The 15,616-nt window shown below is 47.0% G+C and overlaps 1 pseudogene; it reads left to right on the forward strand.

The window, feature by feature from the left end:
• Positions 1-14,877: 14,877 nt before the first annotated feature.
• Positions 14,878-14,996, forward strand: LOC145407280 (5S ribosomal RNA; annotated as a pseudogene).
• The last annotated feature ends 620 nt before the right edge of the window (positions 14,997-15,616 follow it).

Below are 15,616 nucleotides of genomic sequence, written 5' to 3' on the forward strand. Positions count from 1 at the left end.
TGCTTCTGTGAGCAGATGAAGGGATCCAGCATCCCTAGGCCCCAGGGGCATTCCCGCCTCCCGCTTCCTCAGTCGAGACCCTCCATCCCGTGTCCTGCCACAGGCACGAAGCGGGAGCGTCACAGCTCTGACTCGAGCTCCCACTCGTCAGCTCACGAGGTTTCCTGTGCCAACCCCTCTCTACCCAAGTCTGCGGGAGTGGTACCTCGCTCGCGTGGTGCCTCCTCCCTCTCTCTCTTCCACCAAGGGCACTTCAGCTTCCCTACGTGCAGTTGCCAGCCCTAATCCACGGCAAGGCACCCCCGTGAACCGAGCCCTCGGTCTGCAGCCTCGCGCTCCCACCTGCGCACCCTCTCACGAGCCTAGGCCGGCTAGGTCTCCTCGTATTCTCGAGCGGCTGGAGGTCCCGTCGAAGGCTCCAGCTGCGACTCAGATCTCCCCCTCTGCTGAACCTGCTCTGTGTGATGATGAGGGTTTCACCCCCGTGGTACGCAAGGGATCGAGGCGTGCTCGCCAGGGAAACGGCCCTTCTCCGGCAGTACGCACTGGGCCTCCCATCAGGGGTCCCTCTGCTGCTCGTCCCTCCGTGACAGTAGCTGTGCGTCCGCCGCCCCGCTCTGCATTCCCAGCTTTCCGTGTGCCGGTACAGGACGGGCATGCGACGAGTTACGACGCCGTCACTGCACTAGAGCGTCACCTGCCAGGGCTACGCTGCTCCAACCTGATAGGTCGGGATGGAAGCTCGGTGTTGGTGCCGAAGGACGAGGGAGCCTACGACCTCTTATGAACAGCTCTGCAGGACAAGGCCTGCCCTGTGAAGCTAGTCGAGCTGACGCCCGGCCAACAGTCTACGAAGGCAGTTGTAATGGGTTATCCCTTGCGAATGCCTATGGAGATACTGCTCCAGCATCCTCAGGTCGAAGAGACAACCCGTTGCCAGAAAGCGCGGACCAGGGAGGAGACTCGACAGGTCATCGTCACCCTGCGGGGTCCTCTGATCCCTGTTATCGACCTGGGGAACTGGGGAGAGTACCACCTCCGCCCCTTCACCCCCGAGCCACTCCGCTGCTACAGATGCCAGCGATACGGGCACCACAGAGCCAATTGCAACCGGCCTGTGATCTGTGGGATGTGCAGTGCCCCACACGATACAGAGAGATGCCTTGCAAAATTCAAGGCCAAGGAGCCAGTCTCCACCCGCTGCCCCAACTGCTCGGGGAAACACCATGTGTGGCACCCCAGCTGTCCAACCAGAATTGCTCTGGTCGATCATGGCCGAGAATTTCAAGCTGCCTGGGTGAGGGAGAAGCAGGCGAGCAGCAGCAATCCGGCACCTCCGGGCACTTTCATTTGGGGGCAGCAACGTCGTCCACCAGCGACTGCACCCCCAGTACTAGACGAGAGAGCGTTTCCGCCACTTCAACCTGCTCTCACTCGTCACACGACGACCGCGGAAGTCCATCACCCTCCTCCACCCAAAGTCCAGAAGATAGTCGAGGAGTCTCCTCCACCAATGCCTCACAACACGGACTCTCCTCTCATAGTGTTTACCAGAGAGGAACTGCGAATGCTGGGCGCAGAAATTGCCAGAAGCCTGGCTCAGATGCTGGGGTCGATCCTCGGCAGGCCTCTGGAAACGGCGCCACTTGTACAGGCCGTCAACGTCATGGTCGACCGAGTGGTGGAGGCAAAGGAACACCCTTGCCCTTCTGCCCTGGCACCTCCAGCATCATCTCCCACACAGACAACCATGGAGGAACCGCTACCCAACCAGCCTCATCTGCCTCGCCCTTCCATGTCAGACATGACTCTGGGGCTCACACCAGCCACAGCAGCCATAGAGGAAGAGCGAAGGGCTCTTGGCCTCCAGACAGATCCTCCCCAATGCCAGACACAACTGTCAACCCCAACCCAGACGATGGAGGAGGTTCGTCTATGTCTCTCTCCGGACGGCAGGATGACACCTCCCTCAGAATCCTCCAGTGGAACTGCCTAGGAGCACGGAGCAAGCTCCCGCTCTTGCAGGAGGCGGCTGTGAGGGACCGCCCCCATATCATATTACTGCAGGAGACCCTGTTCCCAGACAGTTCCACATTTCGTCTCACGGGTTACACCACCCATCTCCTCCCGTACGTTCGTGGCGTCACACGGGGATGTGCCGTTCTGGTTCAGGACCGCATTGCGTGCACGGATTGTGAGCCCCCTCCTTTCTGTGGACCTGATGTGGAGGTCCAGGGCGTGGTTCTCCACCTGGCTGAGTCGCCTCTGACGGTATATAACATATACCGGAGCCAGAGGGGCACTCTAGAGTTGGGAGATTTGTTCTCCCAAGCTGCTGGGGGAGCCGTGTATATAGGGGGCGACTTCAATGCCCACCACGCCCTTTTATCTTCGCCTCTTCAGTCCAATGAAGCAGGACGGCACATCTCTTTGGTTCTGGAGGAGATGGGTGATGTCTCCCTACCCAATGATGTGACAGAACCCACCCATATTGGGGGAGGTCGCCTCGATCTCTCCCTTGTCTCAACACCACTTGCGGGTCTGGCGTCGTGGTCACTCCACCCCCACCTTGTGAGTGATCACTTTGCTCTCAGGGTTAACCTGCCTCTCGCTCCCCTCCCGCCACCCCCACCTCCACCACCAAGGTGGGACCTACGCAGGGCGAACTGGACTGCCTTCGCTCGTGCTCTCACAACGGCCTTCGAGAGATCACCTCATGCCTCGGATCTCGATAGTCAGGCAGAACAGGTAGCACGCATTTTTGCGCAAGCTGCCTCTCTTGCCATCCCCGTGCAGCGACGCTCGGCGAGGTGCTACCGAGACGGCTGGATCTACTGCGACAGGGTCAAGGAATTGAACAGGAGACTCAATGCGGCTCGCAGGCAGTACCGGCAGCGCCGTACATCTCCGCACCGTCGGTACTTGGTTGCAGTGACACGCCATGTGGCTTCAGAGAAACGCCGCCTTAAGGAGGAGACGTGGATCGAATGGTGTCGGACGTTGGATTCTCACTCCACTCTCCGTGAGATGTGGAGAAGAATCAAGTCCATCTCCGATCCACGTCCCCCCCGTCCTCCATCTCATCCTGACCCTGCCGCTGAGGCCAGCCGTCTTGCTCAGCACTTCGCCGACCGCTCTGCCTCGTCTAATCTCCCGCAATCTGTCAGAGCCCTACAGGAACAGCTGTCCGCCTCTCGCGCTGCAGCAATTCAGGCAGCATGTGATAGGCCTGACCCTGCTGACTGTCTCATCACCAGTGGGGAGCTCCATAAAGCGCTGCAGCGCAGAGAGGACACTGCGCCGGGGCTTGACGGCCTCACATACTCTGTCCTAGCAAATGCCGGAGATTATTTGCAGAGCACGTCTACTTGACCTGCTCAAACTATCGTGGTCTGAGGGGCGTCTTCCGAGGTCGTGGAAGACGGCTGTTATCCACCCGATTCCGAAACCTCGTGATCCTGCTGCCATGCGCCCCATCTCCCTCCTCAGCTGTGTTGCCAAGACGGCTGAGAGGGTTGTGCGGGCTCGCCTTGCTTGGTGGCTGGGACCACTGCACCCAAGGATTTATGCTTTTCACCCTGGCAGGAGTACCACCCACTGCCTCGCATCATTCCTTGGGGAGCTGAGGGGAGGAAAGGGAATGGCCGTCTTCCTCGACCTTGAGAGGGCGTTTGAACTAGCGAACCCAACGGTTATCTTGGCGGCTCTTGCAGCCAGGGGTGTGGGAGGCAGGTTACTATCCTGGATCAAGGATTTTTTCACTGCTCGATCAGCGGGGGTCCGATTTCAGGGGCATCTCTCCCCTTTTTCTCACCATGACAATGGCACCCCTCAGGGAAGTGTCTTAAGCCCGCTCTTATTTAACATCTTGATGGAGGGGCTTTTAACCATTGACTATGGGCCTGGCATAACACTACTGTGCTATGCAGACGACCTAGCCCTCATTTTTACCCGCAGGGACTGTTTTTCGCAGGCATATTCTGCCTTCTCCTGCCTGCATGAAAAATGCAATGAGCTAGGGCTCAAAATAAATCTCGCAAAAACCAAATGTCTGCCCTTTGGCCTCCGTCCCCCTGACTTCCCGGTGCTGCTAGGAGGCCACCAGCTCACCGTGGTCACTTCGCACCAGTATCTGGGGGTCTGGTTTGACGGGGGCCTCACCTTTGGCAGCCACGTCTGATATCTGAGGGAGCGTGCCTTAACTCGCATGGCTGCCCTCCGATACCTTTCAAGACGGAGTCTGGGGGCATCATATGCAGTCCTCCGCACTTTTTACATCCACGCGATCCGCTCTCTTGTGGACTACGGAGCAATCTGCTTGTCTGGCCTCACACCGCCAATCTCCAGATCGCTGGAAGTCATCCAGAATGATGCTCTACGAATCATGCTGGGTGCTCCACGTTGGACCCGGATCACTAACTTACGGATGGAGAGTGGTTTGCCGTCGCTGGCGCACCGAATAGCACTACGAGTGACGCTTATCACTCACCAGTTAGTGCAGCGCCGACCAGAACTGCCAGTCTCTGCCCTGCTCCTACGACTACTACGACGACCACCTGAGCTGCTCCCCCAACGCGACTGGGCCCGAACCACAGCGGCTCTTATCCACAACCTGGAAGTCGCGCCTTGTCTCTGCCAAGGCCCTGATTCCCCATTTCCTGGGTTTCAACACCCACCGCCATGGAGGCCACCTCCATTCCACATTCTCACTCCAACGGAGGCAAAACCTCGCTCCTCTATCCCTGCCATCCTGCGACAAGAGGGTCTCAGTCAGGTGGCTGCTCTGCACTCCCCGGGCTCGGCCACTTACTTTACAGATGGGTCGGTCCACCCTGATGGCTCTGCTGGGTCCGCTTTCGTCCTTGGAAGGACAGTTGAATCATGGCGCCTCTCCTCTGGTGTATCTGCATTTCAGGCAGAGCTCGCGGCAATTCTGGGTGCGTTGAGACAAGCTCACCATCATCATTACCAATGCATCGTTGTTCATACAGACTCCCTTTCTTCTCTGCAGAGGTTGCGCTCATTCTCACTGCAAGACAATATCTTTCTCATAACGGCCATCCATACATTTGCAACCCTCCTTGTCCAGAGAGGAGCCACTATCACTCTTCATTGGCTCCCAGGACATGTGGGGATCACTGGGAACGAAACAGCTGATGTCGCTGCACGCTCCGCCTGCTCTCTGCCAGAGATCACGTTCCCACTTCTCCCCGGCCCATCACATGTCCGTGGCACTTTGACTGCAAAAATAGGTAGGCTGTCTCGGGTGGAGCACCAGCTTTGCGTCGCTGAAGGTTCCACATCTGCGACTTGGTATGCCACAGCCACATCATACTCTCCTTTGGTGCCTCCCCCAGGCCTGCCAAACTATCTTTTAGTGTGACTTAGAAGATTACGAATGGGATTCCCATGCTATAAGCAGATTAACAATGCGGCAACAGATCCGTGTGCTCATTGCTTAGAGAGGTCGGATACGCCTCTCATCCATTACATACTTCACTGCCCTGCCACAGCTCATCTCAGATCTCGTCCCGCAGCTGGCTTTGCCCAGTCGGGCAACGATTATACTGACGCTGCTGGCATTGTGGCCAGAACACCTTTTAAAATTTTACTACAAACAGTTAGGGACTACCCCCCTCCTCGTTAAACACAGCTTGTGCGCTACATGTGCACCACTGACGGGCTCACTGTTTGCCCGTGTCTCAGCACTGCTGAGACGAATATCCAAACAAACAACAAACAAACAGCGGGAAGGCAGCACCTAGCACAAACTGCCCCTGACAATAAACGAGTCACATCAAGCTCTTTAACTTTTTCAGTTAATCAACTGTCACAGGATAAAACTCCACTGACCCCAATCTGGCTATTCATCACCTCACCTTCACTTACAATACGAAGAGGATAACGAGATAGAGACGGCCTATCCTCACGTTCCCCTACAATGCCAATATTTGTTCTCTATCTCCTCCTGGGTCTCTCCGATCCACCAGACAAGATAATAAACGTTTCCCTCTCCCTATAATAAAAAGATAAGGGCCACATAATCCTGACACCTAGTGGCCTTCGATATTTGTGGCAGAGGGTAAACAAAGCCAATTAATGTCTCTATGAACAATGAATGAACTAATTTAGAATCCACTTCACAATCAAAACAATCTAAGACTGCTCTACAAGCAACAATCATCAATCAGACTACTTAGCTTCGATGCAACTCTACAATGGAAACTCCACGATTAAAACTCTAAAGTCAAAGGAGACACTGTAATTCCACAAACTAGAAGCGAACTTAGTGAGAACAAAACTACAAAGCAAGTGAGAAACTACAAGCAACAACAAGCAAGCAGACGGCGAGGAGGCGCTGACCAAACGTTGCGACTGGGGAGCTACAACTCAGCAAACCTTCACCTACCACCACTACTATCACCACTCTTTCACTACTATCACCATCACCACTCTCACCACTCTTTCACTGCCACGAGTGTTGGCGAGACAAGATGACTGCAGCATTACACACCAATCAGTCCCAGTGCCTGCCTGCCTGCTTACATGACTGCCTACCGACCTACATATCTATGATGACATCTGCTGAGAATGGGTGCAGTGCAATGCATATCTGCATACATCAGTGGGTTGAACGTACTTTTACTCTTGTTCTTCCCAGCAGACTATTTATCTGGCCTACACAAACAATCTTTTATATCATTCATTTATTTCCAACCTATATAATCATCAAATTTTAGTCGTACCAATACATAAGTCGTATACAATTACACATTTGCCACAAACATAAAAAAACGTGTTTTATAACTAGATAACAATCATTAGCAATATGTGCTTATTAATGAAACCTAGTGATTAGCATTATTATGGTATGTTAAAAAAGCTCCAGCATTAGCGATCCCCAATGACGATACATAATGAGAGGGAACAAGTATTTCTGTAGAAAATCCCCAACAAACAAAGAACGACTCACAGTTAGAAGAAACAGAGAAAGACAGAAATACCACACATAACTCTCTACAAACATTAGATCAAGAAACAAACACATCAACTGGAAAAGTAATTGAGGGTGATGTTGTATCAAGGCCAGGTTTTTCAGATCTAGATAGCAACGATTATAGATTATCCTTACATACTGATGAGAAGTTAGTAGACCTAAGCAATTTATGCAACAGAGTGCACAGATCAGGAAACCCAGATGATACAGTTCCTTGTTACAATACAACGGCAATTCAAGTGAACTTGGACAAACAAACAAACACAATGGCTAGTGCAACAAGCGAAAGTGATTCGTATTCATCACAGAATCCAGACAATCCGCACATAAATCAACTTTCAGTATATGTATATCACGAAGACAAAAATGTTCTTAAATTCTCAGGCACTGACAAAGAATTGATGTCCACACAGTCACAAATGAGTGTGGTCAGCAATTGTTAGTAGTATAATGGACGAGAAAGAGAAAATAGCATGCTTTGCATCAAGAATTAATCAAGATGTCCAGCTGGACACTTACTCAAGTCAGATAAACTCTTAGGAGTTGGGACCTAGAAAGAATTTAAAACAGAATTCCTAAAGAAATTCTCTGGAGGTAGAAATTTTTTAACAGGTATAGCTCCAGAATTTCATAAAATCATAGATCTCACCAAACAAACACACTCTTCCCATGATTCAAGTGATATCATAGCTGGTGTATCCATGATTAAAAGAAATCTTTTAGCCAATACAGAAAACTCAGACTGGATCACAGTTCATGGGAGAATATCACTAATGTATGTAGTTGATATTACTGGTTATAATCCTGGGTTTTGCAAACTGCCTGAGAGAATCTGAAAGATTGCAAAGACAGTCCTGTATAATCCAGGAACATGCTTACTTGACTTTCTCGATGACGTGGAATTAAGTTGTAACAAAGCCGCACTTACTCAATCACCACAATCCAATAAAACAGGGATAGGAATTACAGACACAGTGGCAGCTTTTTTTTTTTTTTTTTTTTCAAATAACAGAACAGAGGAAGGAAAAACTAATGAATACAGAAAAATAATCCATACAGCAGATTACTGGTGTCCTCTGTTCATAAAATATCTGTAACAGTTAGACTTCAACAGCAGAGGGTTGAAGTTTGGAGGGAAACAACTCTGGGGAAGCGAGTTCCAGAGGGATGCAGTTCGGGGAATGAAAGAATTCAGATAGGCAGAAGTTCTGCAACACGGCTGAGTGACATTCCAGTCATGAGCACTACCAGATGCCCGTGTAGCACGAGGGAAGGTACGGAGAGGTGGCACCATGGACGCAACTTCGTCTGAGCATATGCCATAAAAATATCTGTATAATAATGCAAGGGAGGCAACGTTCCTTCTTACTTGTAGGGGAGGTAGTTTATTTGTAATGGCAAGGTTGTTAATAATTCTAACAGCTTTGTTCTGAATTTTGTCTAGTTGTTTTACTGCAACCTCTCCACATCCATTCCACAAGGGTGAGCAATATTCAAGCTGAGAGTGCACATGACTCTTATAAATTATAGCTAACTGCTCGTCAGTGAAGAAGATACGGACTATGTACAATAACCCGAGTTTCCTTGAGGCGGTTTTAGCAAGTGATCTAACATGAGAGGTCCAGCTGAGGGCACTGTTAAGTGACATGCCGAGGATTTCAATACTTTTGGAGATGGGAATATTAGTAGCACTGAAGGTAATGTACGAATTTGGCAATATTTGTCTATTAGTAAACTGTATATATTTAGTTTTACCAGCATTAAATGAGACAAGGTTGTTTTGTCCCCATTCACTGATCGTAGACAGGTCGTGATCTATGGAGATGGCTGTATTGAATTGAGAGGTAGAGATATTAGACTTTGTAAATGGTTGTCTGAGTGTGAATGAACTATGTAATGTTGAGTCATCTGCATATGAGTGGATGGGATTGTGGGTGACAGATAAGAGATCATTAATATGAACCAAGAACAGGGTTGGTGCCAGAACTGATCCCCACGGCACGCCAGCGTTGAGTGGAAATTGGAATATACATCATCTACTTTTACTCTTATTTTCCTGTCACAAAGATGTGAAGAAATCAAAGGAACGAAAGACGTTGGTCCATAGCAAGGGCGTTTGTACAGCAGGGAATGGTGCCATACTCTGTCGAAAGCTTTAGAAATATCAAGGGCTGCTGCATGAGTTTCTCCATGTAGGTCAGTTGATTGATGGATGGTATGAGTTAGGAGATTGAGTATGTCAATGGTGGACCTTTCATGGCGAAAACCATATTGTCTGTCACTAATTTAGTTGTTGGATTCAGATGTTTAACAAAGTGCTTATTAATTAAAGTTTGAAATACCTTACCAACAGAAGATGTGACAGCTATTGGTCTGTAATCAGAGGGGTCAGAGGAACTTCCTTTCTTCGGAATTGGGTGGGTATTGGCTTCTTTCCACGAATTTGGGAATGAAAAAGTACGTATGCATGGTCTGAATAATTTAGCTAGAACAGAGGCAAGTTCAGGGGAACATTTTTTCAAAACAATTGACGGAATCCCATCTGGGTCGGGAGCTCTGTTGGTAGGTAAATCGTCTAGGATGGATTTTACGAATCGTGTCTGTATTTTAAGTGGGACAATTTCGGGAGAGTCAGATTCTAGGACTGGGACATTCTGGATTGCATCTTCTATGGTGGAATTTCTGGCAAATGTACTAGCAAAAATTTCCGCTTTCCAATGCGGGTCATTTGTAATGTTGCCATCTGAAGGTTTTAAAGTGGGGGAATGGAAGATATCTTGTTAAAGTTATTATTGAAAGAATTAAGAGTCGACCAGAATATTCTATTGTCATTAGGGTCGTTAACCCGCCCCGTCCCGACGACGTATGGGTACGTCACCACGATTTGCATTTGCCAGTCCCGGCGACGTACCAGTACGTCGTGCAATTGCAAAGTACCTAATTTGCACAATTTTCAGTTTTCGCACGTGATTTTTCGTATGTATACGCGGGACACCTTCCTCTATTCCTGTACAAGATACCAAGCAGGGACAATGCCTTACACTGCATAACCTCCCCCCTCCCCCCCTCATGCCATTGTCTTGGCAAAGGACCTGTTACCAGTGACCTGGCTAGTAAAGTTATTCAGGGCCAGAGTGATTCCCCAATCGATGACAATGTGGAGGACAATGTTTACATAGCATTAGAAGAAGAAACAGCCAGAAATAATGATCAGGTAGTGTGGCAAAAATAGGTCAGGTATGGTGATTAGTTAGTGAGTGAAACAATGCTTATAATGCCTTTATTACTGCTTGAAAACCAATATACTGCCATACTACATATACATTCGTACCAAGTAAATAAATAAATACCGTTTATGAGTGGATAAAATAGTTACCCTCCCATAGAACTCGTTTTCTTTGGTGCCAGCATGTTAGAAAACCCACTCAGGTAAGGAGGAACTCCTACCTGGAATGGGCACTTTAAACCTCAGGTGAGCGATTTCTCTATGAATTTTCGATGTTTCTCACCAAAAGCGAAGGTTTTAGCCAAAAAAAAAAAAATCGAAAATACCTCGGGACTGGGGGATGTCGGAGGTGCGGAAAACCTCGGGACGTGACGGGTTAAGTAGTTTTGATGCTTGCTTGTGAAGAAAGTTTGATTTAGCTATATTTATTACAGCTTTTGCATGATTTCTAGCAATTTTAAATTGACAGGGTGATTCAGATGTTTCTGATTTTAAGTAAGAGTTATATGCTAATGACTTTTGGGCTATTGCCCTGGCACAGTTGCCATCAAACCATTTTGGAGAGTTCGATCTTTTAGTGAACTGTTGACTAGGTATGAATAAACCCATACCTAGCACAAGTACAGAACAAAGGAGACCTTGACCAGAGAACAGACAAACAAAACAACTTCAGACATCAAGGCACCATTTGGAAACATCAGGATAGAGGCAGCTTAAAGAATTTGCATTTAGTCCAAGCAGAAACTGCGCCACAGAAAAACCAAAGTATGGAAAAATTTTCAACTTGTTGGTCACATTCTAGGGACACGCTTACACTATGTTATTACTGTGCTATCCCGGGCCATGCAGAATCTGAGTGTTACATTAAAATCAAAGACATTAAGGAAAAAGAAAAAGGACTTGAGCCTTATTGCAGAAGTGATAAGGCCACAGGACATTGGACATCAAACTGCATGATGGTAGAGAGATTATTATCTACTTTTACGTCGGGAGAAAGTCATACCAGTACAAAAGACGACCATAATCATCATCATCATCCAGACCTCCTTTCCCATCCTAGAGCAAGGTGAAGAGTATCAATGTCCAGACAGACCAGATTTGCCCAATGCAATGGGCCACGTTTCCATTCACTCATGATTCAAGACATTAGAATCCTAGCTCTATCTGATACGCCAAAATCATTCACCACGTTCTGTAGCTTCACCTAAACGTATCCGATAGAATTAGTCCAGATGCAGCCCCGTTAAAAAACGGTGCCAAATCCCTGATCATGCACTTCTCCTCACAACATTCATCCAGCTGGCTCCATCTCTTGTCAGTTCCCTAGCCTCACCGACTTCCAAACCTCTCTTCCTCACACACTCATCCACCATATCTCTCCACCTTCTCCTTGGCCTACCTCGCCTCCTCCCTCCTTCAAATTCGCTCTGATATACCTTTCTCATCACTTAATTCTTATCCATTCTCTCCACATGACCATACCATCTCAGAATCATCTCTTCGATTCTAGTGTCCACGATTTCCTCACTCCTCATCTATCACAAATCACATTATTCCGTATCCTATCCACCCTCAGTACTCCTCATACATTCCTCAGCAGTCCCACCTTCACTGATCTTACTCTTGACTTTTCATTTTCATGCCACACCATAGTCTCACATCCATAGGTTAAAGTTGGCACAAACACTCCTTCATGTTAACCTCGTGCAGCTGCAACACTTAAGCCTCTGTTTCTTATCAAGGCCTTCTTTGCACCAGCTACTTTTCTTCTTTGTGTCACTCTACTTTCCACTTCTTTTGCACATTGTCCTCTCTTTTCTGTCACTGTACCCAAGTATTTGAACTCTCACCAATTCCAGTCTCTCACCATTCACTGTAACATCGCACTGAGAGTCACCTTCTCTCTTAATAACCATAATTTTACTCTTTTCTACATTTACTCTCAAGGCACGGCGCTCACAGACATCAGCAAAACTCTGCGTTAGCCTACCAAGTTTTTGTCCGGTATTTGCATGTAGTACTGCATCATCAGCATACAACAAATTTGAAGTATTCCATCCACCACCATTCATTACCAACGCCATCCCCCTTTCTATTACTCGATTTTTTTCCTTCTCTCATCATCCCATCCACATACACACACACACACACACACACACACACATATATATATGTCATAAATGACTTTGTGTCATAAAAGACTGTGTAGGTTCCTTTGTGGTTGAGTTATGTATATATTTTAGATTTATGGACGAGCGGTTTTTATATCTTGGAGTAGCTTCCCATTTGTCATGTAGTGACAGGAGAGGTAAAGAATAGTATGGGACTATTTTTATTTGTCTTGGAAATATTAACAAGTCTCTCACTCACGAGTGAGTTGAGCAGAGTCCCTGTCTCCCTGTCTCTCTCTCAAAGTTGCTAAGCCCTTCTCCCCATTACCTGCCTGTTCTAAGGCTTGTCTCCTTCTCGACCTGCCTGTTCGGTGGCTAACCTCCCTCTGAGCTCTCTTTCCTAAATTCTGGTGTAGCAGGGGTGTGTCACGTGTGTTCCTCGTGGATGGAAAGTTTAAGAAGCCTGTGTGTATGTGTGTATATGTGTGTGTATGGTTACTAGGCGCTGTCGTGTGCCTATCAAGCATTCCTTGCGTTAAGAGTGTGTAAGCATGTTTAGCGTTGCTCGATTCTCGCAGACACAATACCTTCTCATCATTTGACTCCCTGCTTCTATCTGTCTCTCTATCTATCTATTTATCTATCTATCTATTATGATTTGATTTGCAATTATAATATGTAGTCCCACATATATATATATATATATATATATATATATATATATATATATTGAACAACCATGGGGACGTCACAAAACCTTGTCGAACCCCCACACCGATTGTGAACCATTCACTTAGATGCCCATTAACCCTTACACATGCTTCACTACCATCATAAAAACGCTTGACGTCACCTAGCAGCTTACCATCTACACGTGCATACACAAAACTTTCCACACTCCTTCTCTGTCCACTTGGTCGTATGCTCTTTCCAGATCCATGAATGCCATAAACGCCTTATGGTCCTTCTCACAAGCCTTCTCTGCTATCTGTCTTACCGCATAATAATATTTGATCTACACATCCTCTGCCACTCCTAAAGGGACCCCGTTCAGCACTGACTAGGACTTTTGACATCTCTCTTACTTTCTCTATAATAAGTCTTCCATATACCTTCCCTACCACACTCAATAATCGTATGCCACGATAATTCTTCCACTCACTTCGCTCGCCTTTATTTTTGTACAGGGGTACAATCACAGCCATTTTCCACTCTGCTGGCACAGTTTCACTCATCCATACCTTCTTACATATCTCCAACATGCACTTCATTCCACTCTCTCCACTACGCTTAATCATCACTGCATACACCTCATCAACCCCAGCTGCTTTCCCTGTTTCAGCCACTTCACAGCACTCTTCACCTGTGCGAGGGTCACGTCTCCTGGCACTGCATTCCTTCTCTGCACACCCTCAAAACCAATTATGTTTACAGTTGCTCTGCTCTCTCTATTCCTATTCATCAGGCTTTCAAAATATTCTTTCCATCGGGTCCTTACTTCATCCTCATGGGTTAATAATCTACCACCTACATCTTTCACACCATCACATTTCTTTCCACTTTCACTTCTGCATATCCGCACCTCTTTCCAGAGTAGTTTGTATTCATTTTTCTTTCTAGATCATCATTTACCTCCTTTTTTCTCTTCATTAGTCTCTTTACGTGCTGCTTGCTCTCAGTATATATTCAGTTCTTATTTCAACTGAATTCCTGTCCTGTAACCACTTTAGCCACTTCTTCCTCTTTTCCTCCAGTGCTCTCTTAACCTCATCATCCCACCATGCCGTACCTTTCTTCTTTATTGTTATTCTTAACACATCACACACCACTTTAGCATTCCTAACTGATTAATCCCTATAAACATTCCACATGCTGTCCAGATCCATTTCATTCCAATTCATTGATTGTAACTCCTCCTCTACTTTGGACTTGTAATCATCTGCCATTTCTTTGATCCTCAGCTTCTCGACTTTCCGTCCTTCTCCGTGACTGCTCCGTTCTCTCCTGATCCATCTCACTCCTCTCAGCTTGATCTTGCCTACCACAATCATATGATTTGACAGACCTCCACATCGTCCTCTCACTGCCTTCATATCAGCAACCATTCCCAGCATCGACCTCTCTACGAGCACGTAATCAATCAGGCTTCTTTCAACATGATCTCCATTCCCTCTATACCATGTATATTTATGTGCATCTTTGTGTTTGAAATACGAGTTACAAATACACAACGACCACACATAAAGAAAACCAAACGTAAAGTTCAAATTGGAAGCATACATGGAAATGGGTGTATTCTGGTGTCTGCTTCCTGTGAAGATGAAGAGATTTCATTATTTTAGGATTCAGGTTCACCAGTGAACTTAATAACACAAGGGGAATTAGAGAGGATTTTTAGAATTAGGAAAAAACTGACATTTATGGAGGAATCTAATGTAGATTTATATACGGTAGACTGCAAACAAATACCCGCAAAAAGCATGATAAAGTTTGATATTAAATTAACAGAGACTACAAAAACAGTTACTACTACTTTCTATATAGTGGAGGATTTTGCCACGTTGAGTACACCGCTTCCCGTCCGATCAGCGAAGTTAAGCAACGTTGGGTCTGGTTAGTACTTGGATGGGTGACCGCCTGGGAACACCAGATGCTGTTGGCATCCCTACGTGTCAAGTGGGGTTGGTGGAGGATTAGTACCCCTCCCTGTAAAACAATTAACTCTAAGCCCTTGACCACCCCGTTTGGGATACATGGCGTCTGGCAATGGATGGATGGAAGATTTCGCAGTTACAACAAACATCCTTTCAGGCATAAAAACCATGAGAGATGAAAATAACATCCTAATGCCATACTTCAATGGGATGAATTATGACAGAATTCTTAGAGGAGATTCCTTCACAAGCATTACCCAACAATGGTAGAAAATCGAAGGGCGTTGGAACGATTAAACACCATAGCAGAACGATTCAGTCTGACCTCAAAGAAAACAAGACAACTCACCCTTCCCTCCCATCTCTACCATTCCCTCTACCCAGGGACCGGGGTGACAGCAAACTTCCCAAATAAATTTCGGTGTATCTCACCAATACGGTACTCCACCCAAATCGTATGCGAAAGTCATGATAAAGAGTAATTTGAAGAACTGTAATGTTACTCTCTTAGAAGAATTTTGTAAAGTGAAAAGACTCTGTGGAAAATGTCCTATGTCGGATGAATAACAAAGCGGAAACTCATGTGTTCCTATTTAGATTAATGGAGATGTGCAGATCAAAAAAGGAA

Source organism: Coenobita brevimanus, chromosome 72 (genome assembly GCF_032717465.1).
Source record: "Coenobita brevimanus isolate Jiangsu-jjx chromosome 72, ASM3271746v2, whole genome shotgun sequence".
NCBI lineage: Eukaryota > Metazoa > Arthropoda > Malacostraca > Decapoda > Coenobitidae > Coenobita > Coenobita brevimanus.